This window comes from Hemitrygon akajei, chromosome 22, assembly GCF_048418815.1.
Source record: "Hemitrygon akajei chromosome 22, sHemAka1.3, whole genome shotgun sequence".
NCBI lineage: Eukaryota > Metazoa > Chordata > Chondrichthyes > Myliobatiformes > Dasyatidae > Hemitrygon > Hemitrygon akajei.
In genome coordinates this window covers 56430616-56438349 of record NC_133145.1, presented here as the reverse complement: position 1 = coordinate 56438349, position 7734 = coordinate 56430616, and positions in this window count along the sequence as shown.

Sequence of the window (7734 nt, the reverse complement as noted above, 5' to 3'; positions counted from 1 at the left end):
TGTACCAACTAGGGAGGATGCAATATTAGACCTCCTATTAGGAAATGAGTTAGGTCAGGTGACGGAAGTGTTTGTAGGGGAACACTTTGGTTCCAGTGATCATAACATCATTAGTTTCAACTTGATCATGGATAAAGATAGATCTGGTCCTCGGGTTGAAGTTCTAAACTGGAAAAAGACCAAATTTGAAGAAATGAGAAAGGATCTAAAAAGCGTAGATTGGGACAGGTTGTTCTCTGGCAAGGATGTGATTGGTAAGTGGGAGGCCTTCAAAGGAGAAATTTTGAGAGTGCAGCGTTTGTATGTTCCTGTCAGGGTTAAAGGCAAAACGAATAAGAATAAGGAACATTGGTTCTCTAGGGATATTGGAACTCTGATGAAGAGAGATGTATAACATGTATAGGCAACAGGGAGGAAATAAGATGCTTGAGTATAAAAAGAGTAAGAAAATACTTAAGAAATCAGGAGGGCTAAAAGACATGAGGTTGCTTTGGCAGTCAGGGTGAAGGATAATCCCAAGAGCTTCTACAGGTATGGTAACAGCAAAAGGATAGCAAGGGATAAAATTGGTCCTCTTGAAGATCAGAGTGGTCAGCTATGTATGGAACCAAAAGAAATGGGAGAGATATTAAATGGGTTTTTTACATCTGTATTTACTAAGGAAACTAGAATGGAGTCTATGGAAACAAGGCAAACAAGTAGGGAGGTCATGGAACTTATACAGATTAAAGAGGAGGTGCTTGCTGTCTTGAGGCAAACCAGAGTAGATAAATCCCCAGGACCTGACAGGGTATTCCCTCGGACCTTGGAGACTAGTGTTGAAATTGCAGGGGCCCTGGCAGAAATATTTAAAATGTCGATATCCACGTGTCAGGTGCCGGAGGATTGGAGGATAGCTCATGTAGTTCCGTTGTTCAAAAAAAGGCTCGAAAAGTAAGCCGGGAAATTATAGGCCAGTAAGTTTGACATCGGTAGTAGGTAAATTATTGGAAGGAATACCAAGAGATAGGATCTACAAGTATTTGGATAGACAGGGACTTATTAGAAACAGTTAGCATGGCTTTGTGCGTGGTAGGTCATGTTTAACCAATCTATTAGAGTTTTTCGAGGAAGTTACCAGGAAAGTGGATGAAGGGAAGGCAGTGGATGTTGTATACATGGACTTCAGTAAGGCCTTTGACAAGGTCCTGCATGGGAGGTTAGATAGGAAGATTCAGTCGCTAGGTATACATGGTGAGGTAGTAAACTGGATTAGACATTGCTCAATGGAAGAAGCCAGAGAGTGGTAGTGGATGATTGCTTCTCTGAGTGGAGGCCTGTGACAAGTGGTGTGCCACAGGGATCAGTGCTGGGTCCATTGTTATTTGTCATCTATATCAATGATCTGGATGACAATGTGGCAAATTGGATCAGCAAGTTTGCTGATGATACAAAGATTGGAGGTGTAGTGGACAGTGAGGAAGGTTTTCAAAGCTTGCAGTGGGATTTGGACCAGTTGGAGGAATGGGCAGAAAAATGGTTCAGCACAGCCAAATAGGCCAAAAGGCCTGTTTCTGTGCTGTAATGTTCTATGGTTCTTATAATATGGTTCAAAATAATGATGAAAAAGCACCCAAAATAAAGTCGTGTAGAGTTGGTATCCACCCCCCCCCCCACAGAAAAAAAACTCCAGACCAACCACTACAAAATGTAGGAAATATAAATCGGAGCATTCAAACCCCCAAAACTGTAAATGAAAATAAGAACAAAAGATAATAATGCCTACCACCAAGGAAAAAAGCTGAAAGTAAGGGACTGGAAAAAAAACCTAATCTAAAAGAGAAGTTATGAAAATATTCAAGAAAAGGTCCCCACACCTTATGAAACTTAATGTCTGAATTGAGAAGCGAGTAGTGTATATCTGTCTCACCTAAGGCACCAAAAAGAGCAATCAGAGGGTTAGGTTGTAAGTGACAATTAAGGATATGAGATAAGGTTAGAAAAACTTCTCTCCAAAATTTCTCTAGACTAGGACAGGCCCAGTACATATGAAAAAGAGAAGCCTCGCCACTTTTACACCCATCACAAACAGGACTGATGTTGGGGTAAAATCAGGACAATTTATATTTGGACATGTGAGCCCTATATACAATCTTAAACTGCAAAAGACCGTGATGAGCACAAAGAGAATTTGAATTAACTGACTTGAGAATTGAGTCCCAAACCACATCAGATAAAGGAACGTTTAAGTCATGCTCCCAAGCCGTTCTAATTTTATCAAGGGAGGGTGGGAAAAGAGTTGCCATAACGGCACTAATTTATCATGAAGATATTAAGCCTTTACCCAATGGATTAATAGAAAGAAACAGGTCCACAACATTTTTCTCAGGCATCGCAGGAAAGTTGGGTAATAAAGGATTAATGAAATGTCTGATTTGGAGGTACCTAAAGAAATGGGCATTAGGTAGATTAAACTTAGCAGAAAGTTGTTGAAAAGTTGCAAAACGATTATGAAAAGATCTTCAAAATGCCTAATGCCCTTTCTATACCAATCATGAAATGTTGAATCGTGCATAGAAGGGAAAAAACGATTATTCAAAATAGGACCAGAAAGAGAGAAACCATGAAGACCATTGAATTTCCTAAACTGGGCCCATTTTCTCAGAGCGTGTCTAACGAGAGGATTAACAATTAGTCTAGGCAGGCGACTAGGGAGTGCAGATCCAAGAAGTGCAGAAATAGAGAGATCCTTAGTAGAGTTCAACTCCATTGCCACCCATTTAGGGCAATCAGACTGGCTATGAAAAAAGGACCAGAAGGTAATACAGTGACTATTAGCTGCCCAGTAATATAGACAAAAGTTAGGTAGAGCCGTGCCACCTTTTTTAGAGTTTTGGAGGGTAAGCTTTATTAAGTCTAGAATGCTTACCCTTCCATAGATAGGACAAAATAATAGAGTCTAAGGAATCAAAAAAGGTTTTAGAGATAAAGATTGGAATAGATTGAAATAAACATAAAAATTTAGGAAGGATATACATTTTAATAACATTAACACGACCTACCAGAGACATAGATAAGGGTCACAGTGACATTGTGACAAACTGTTTTGTAGAGTTCAAAAGATTGGCAAAATTTTCACAAAAAAGGTCCTTGAAATTCCTTGTCACTGTAATACCAAGTAAATTGATTATTAACTACTTTAAAAGGGAGGTCACGAAATGCTAATGCTTGTGCTTCTTTATTAATTGGAAAAAGTTCACTCTTGTGTAGGTTGAGTTCATAGCCAGAAAACTGGCTGAATTGAAGTGAAAACATTGGGGGTAAGGAAGTGGACGGATTTGATAGAAAAAGTAATAAATTGTCAGCATAAAGAGAAACTTTATGTTCAACAACCCCCCTCCAGATCCCCGTCAGTTCAGGCCAACTTCGAAATGCAATCGCCAGTGGCTCTATAGCCAAATCAAAAAGGAAGGGGCTTAAGGGACATCCTTGACAGGTGCCACGTTTAAGGCTAAGCGGCTGGGATTGCTGAGTGTTAGTCAGAACAGAGGCAGTAGGACATAGGTATAACAATTTGATCCAAGAAATAAAACTTTGACCAAGGTCAAATTTTTCTAAAACCGCAAAAAGGTAATTCCACTCTACACAATCAAACGCTTTCTCCGCATCGAGAAATAACACATTTAGGAGTCCGAATTGAAGGCGAGTATAAAATATTGAATAAATGCCATATATTAAAAAAAAAGACAAGTTTTAATAAAACCAGTTTGGTCATCGGAAATAGAGGGTATAACATTTTCCAATCTGTGGGCCAAAACTTTGACATCAACATTTAACAAAGAGATCGGCCTATAAGAGGAGCACTCTGTTGGGTCTTTACCTTTTTTGGGTAGAAGGATAATACGTGCCTCATTAAATGGTGGTGGCAATTTGCCATGTTTAAACGAATCAGATAACACAAAGCAACTGCGATGAAAGTAGTGAGGAAAATGATTTATAAAATTCTGCAGAGAGCCCATCAGGTCCAGGAGATTTGCCCGACGACAGTGCAGAAATGGCAAAAGATACTTCTAGTGATATTGGCTCATTAAGTTTTGCTTTAAAGTCAGAGGAGAGCGAAGGAGTATTCAAACTATTTTTAAAAAAAGGTCAACAGAAATATTATCGTTCAAGGATTCAGAGGTGTAAAGCCAAGAATAAGGTTTTTCCCCCACCCGCAGCATAGTTGGAGTCCAAAGTCCAATTTATTGACGTGCATAAACACATCAGTACAGTTGCAATGAGAAACTTAGTTGCAGCAGCATCACAGGCTCAAAGCACTAGAGACTCAACATTAAAAAGAAAAGCATATATTAATTTATACAAAAATATACAAGAAAACACAATTAGAACAAAACAACTTTTGAAGTCCATTGCTGGGCAAAGTGATCGTGTGTTGCTACGCTGAGGTGGTGATTGGGGTTGTACTGACTGGTTCAAGAACTGACTGGTAGAAGGGAGGTAGCTGATGCTGAGCCTAGTGGTGTGGGACTTCAGCCTGGAATGTGTTGTCTGAAGGCTGGCGCAAGCAGAGTGTCAGATAATAGTCCACTCATTGTTAAATGGGAGTCGATGGATATACATTGGTTGAAATGGATAAGCTGGGTTGAATCTGGGCATAATTCTATGATTTTATAACATAGAAACATAGAAAATAGGTGCAGGAGTAGGCCATTCGGCCCTTTGAGCCTGCACCGCCATTCAGTATGATCATGGCTGATCATCCAACTCAGAACCCTGTACCTGCTTTCTCTCCATACCCCCTGATCCCTTTAGCCACAAGGGCCATATCTAACTTCCTCTTGAATATAGCCAATGAACCGGCCTCAACTGTTTCCTGTGGCAGAGAATTCCACAGATTCACCACTCTCTGTGTGAAATAGTTTTTCCTCATCTCGGTCCTAAAAGGCTTCCCCTTTATCCTTAAACTGTGACCCCTCATTCTGGACTTCCCCAACATCGGAAACAATCTTCCTTCCATCATAATATGTCCTCAGTTGCCACTTTATTAGTACACCTGTATACCTGCTTGTTAATGTGACAGCAACTCAATGCACAAAAGCATGCAGACATGGTCGAAAGGATCAGTTGTGGTTCAGACCAAAATCAGCATGGACCAGAAATGTGACTTTGACCGTGGAATGATTGTTGGTGCCAGACTGGGTGGTTTGAGCATCTCAAAGACTGCTGATCTCCTGGAATTTTCATGCACAACAGTCTCTAGAATTTACAGAGAGTAGAGCAAAAACCAAAAGCCCTCCAGTGAGTGATAGTTCTGTGGGTGAAACTGTCCTGTTAATGAGAGAGATCAGAGGAAAATGGCCAGATTGGTTCAAACTGCCAGGAAGGCGACAGTAACTCCAATAACAGCGTCTCTAATTGCACAACACGTCAAACCTCGAAGTGGATGGGCTACACTACAGCAGAAGACCACAAACAGACGCTCTGGACTACTTGACAGATAGACCTCAGTATGTGCGGTTGGGAGACTGTAGGTCTGACACGGTGGTCAGCAGCACAGGAGCGCCGCAGGGAACCGTACTCTCTCCGGTCCTGTTCACCCTGTACACATCAGACTTCCAATATAACTCGGAGTCCTGCCATGTGCAGAAGTTCGCTGACGACACGGCCATAGTGGGGTGTGTCAGGAATGGACAGGAGGAGGAGTATAGGAAACTGATACAGGACTTTGTGATATGGTGCGATTCAAACTACCTGCGTCTCAATATCACCAAGACCAAGGAGATGGTGGTGGACTTTAGGAGATCTAGGCCTCATATGGAGCCAGTGATCATTAATGGAGAATGTGTGGAGCAGGTTAAGACCTACAAGTATCTGGGAGTACAGTTAGACGAGAAGCTAGACTGGACTGCCAACACAGATGCCTTGTGCAGGAAGGCACAGAGTCAACTGTACTTCCTTAGAAGGTTGGCGTCATTCAATGTCTGTAGTGAGATGCTGAAGATGTTCTATAGGTCAGTTGTGGAGAGCGCCCTCTTCTTTGTGGTGGCGTGTTGGGGAGGAAGCATTAAGAAGAGGGACGCCTCACGTCTTAATAAGCTGGTAAGGAAGGCGGGCTCTGTCGTGGGCAAAGTACTGGAGAGTTTAACATCGGTAGCTGAGCGAAGGGCGCTGAGTAGGCTACGGTCAATTATGGAAAACTCTGAACATCCTCTACATAGCACCATCCAGAGACAGAGAAGCAGTTTCAGCGACAGGTTACTATCGATGCAATGCTCCTCAGACAGGATGAAGAGGTCAATACTCCCCAATGCCATTAGGCTTTACAATTCAACCGCCAGGACTTAAGAACTTTTTAAAAGCTATTATTAATGCTTTTTGAGATAGTGATTTAGATGCATATCATATTTTTTACTGAGTTAAGTATTGTATGTAATTAGTTTTGCTACAACAAGTGTATGGGACATTGGAAAAAAAAGTTGAATTTCCCCATGGGGATGAATAAAGTATCTATCTATCTATCTGTAGCCACTTTAATCAAAACAGGAGGTACCCAATCAAGTGCCCAGTGTGTACACTGCACTTTGGGTGTATAGGTCCTTCTTTAAAAATGCCCTTTTGTTTTTTTTCCTCTTTATTGGATGATCTCATCACTCCCCAATGGCAGGAAAGCTGGAATTCAAAGCAGCTGGCAAATTACAGTCATGTGCCTCTGCAATTAGCTTCTACCTGAATGAAAGAGGCACATGTTTCCCCTAATGTGAGTAACAAGTTCCTCTGTCACATTAGCTAAACATCAAGGCTCTGCTCTGGACTCTTGAGTTCTGCCCAGGGAATTCAGGTGATGCACAAACCTCTCTGGCCAGAAATCAGTCATGGAGAAGTAATCGGTCACAGTCACCTTCAATCAGCTGCTGGACATCTATCACGGTTTAATCAAAGACAACTTATTATCCATAAATTCAGAGCAGAAGGTCAAGGGCAAGAGTAGAATCCTAGACGAGGTGTAAATGTAGAATGATATGCTAAACCCTGATTATGGCAGATAAAATCAACAGCTCTGTTCCAAAAGCACAAAGATTTAAAGAGACAGAGTAGCTTAATTTGCCACTAGTACATTGGAACAATCAGTGAAATGAGTCAAAGCAAATCAGCGAGGATTACGCTGGGGACTGCTTGTAAGCGCCACTACACTTCCGGCGCCACACAGCATGCTCGCAATTCACCAACTCCGACCCTACATCTTTCGAATGTGGGAGGAAACTGGAGCAGCAGAGGAAACCTATGCAATCACCAAGAATCTACAAGCTTCTTACAGACGGTAGCGGGAAGCGAACTCCGATGTTACAGCTGGTGCTGTAACTTTCAGTTAGGCCTGACAAAGGGACTCGGCCCAAAACGTCGACAGTGCTTCTCCTTATAGATGCTGCCTGGCCTGCTGCGTTCCACCAGCATTTTGTGTGTGACCCTTTGTGAGGAAGTTTCTCCTCAGGTCTAATTTAAATCTTTCTCCTGTCACCTTAAATCTATGCCAAGTAGTTACAGACTCCCTTACCCTGGGAACAAGACTGGTTATCCACCTTATCCATTCACATACACTCAGTGGCCATTTTATTGGGTACACTTGTATGCCTGGTTGACAATGAAAAAACAACCAATCATGTTGTAGCAACCAATGCATTAAAAGCACGTGGACACGGTCAAGAGGTTCAGTTGTTGTTCAGACCGAATATCAGAATGGTGAATAAATGGGGA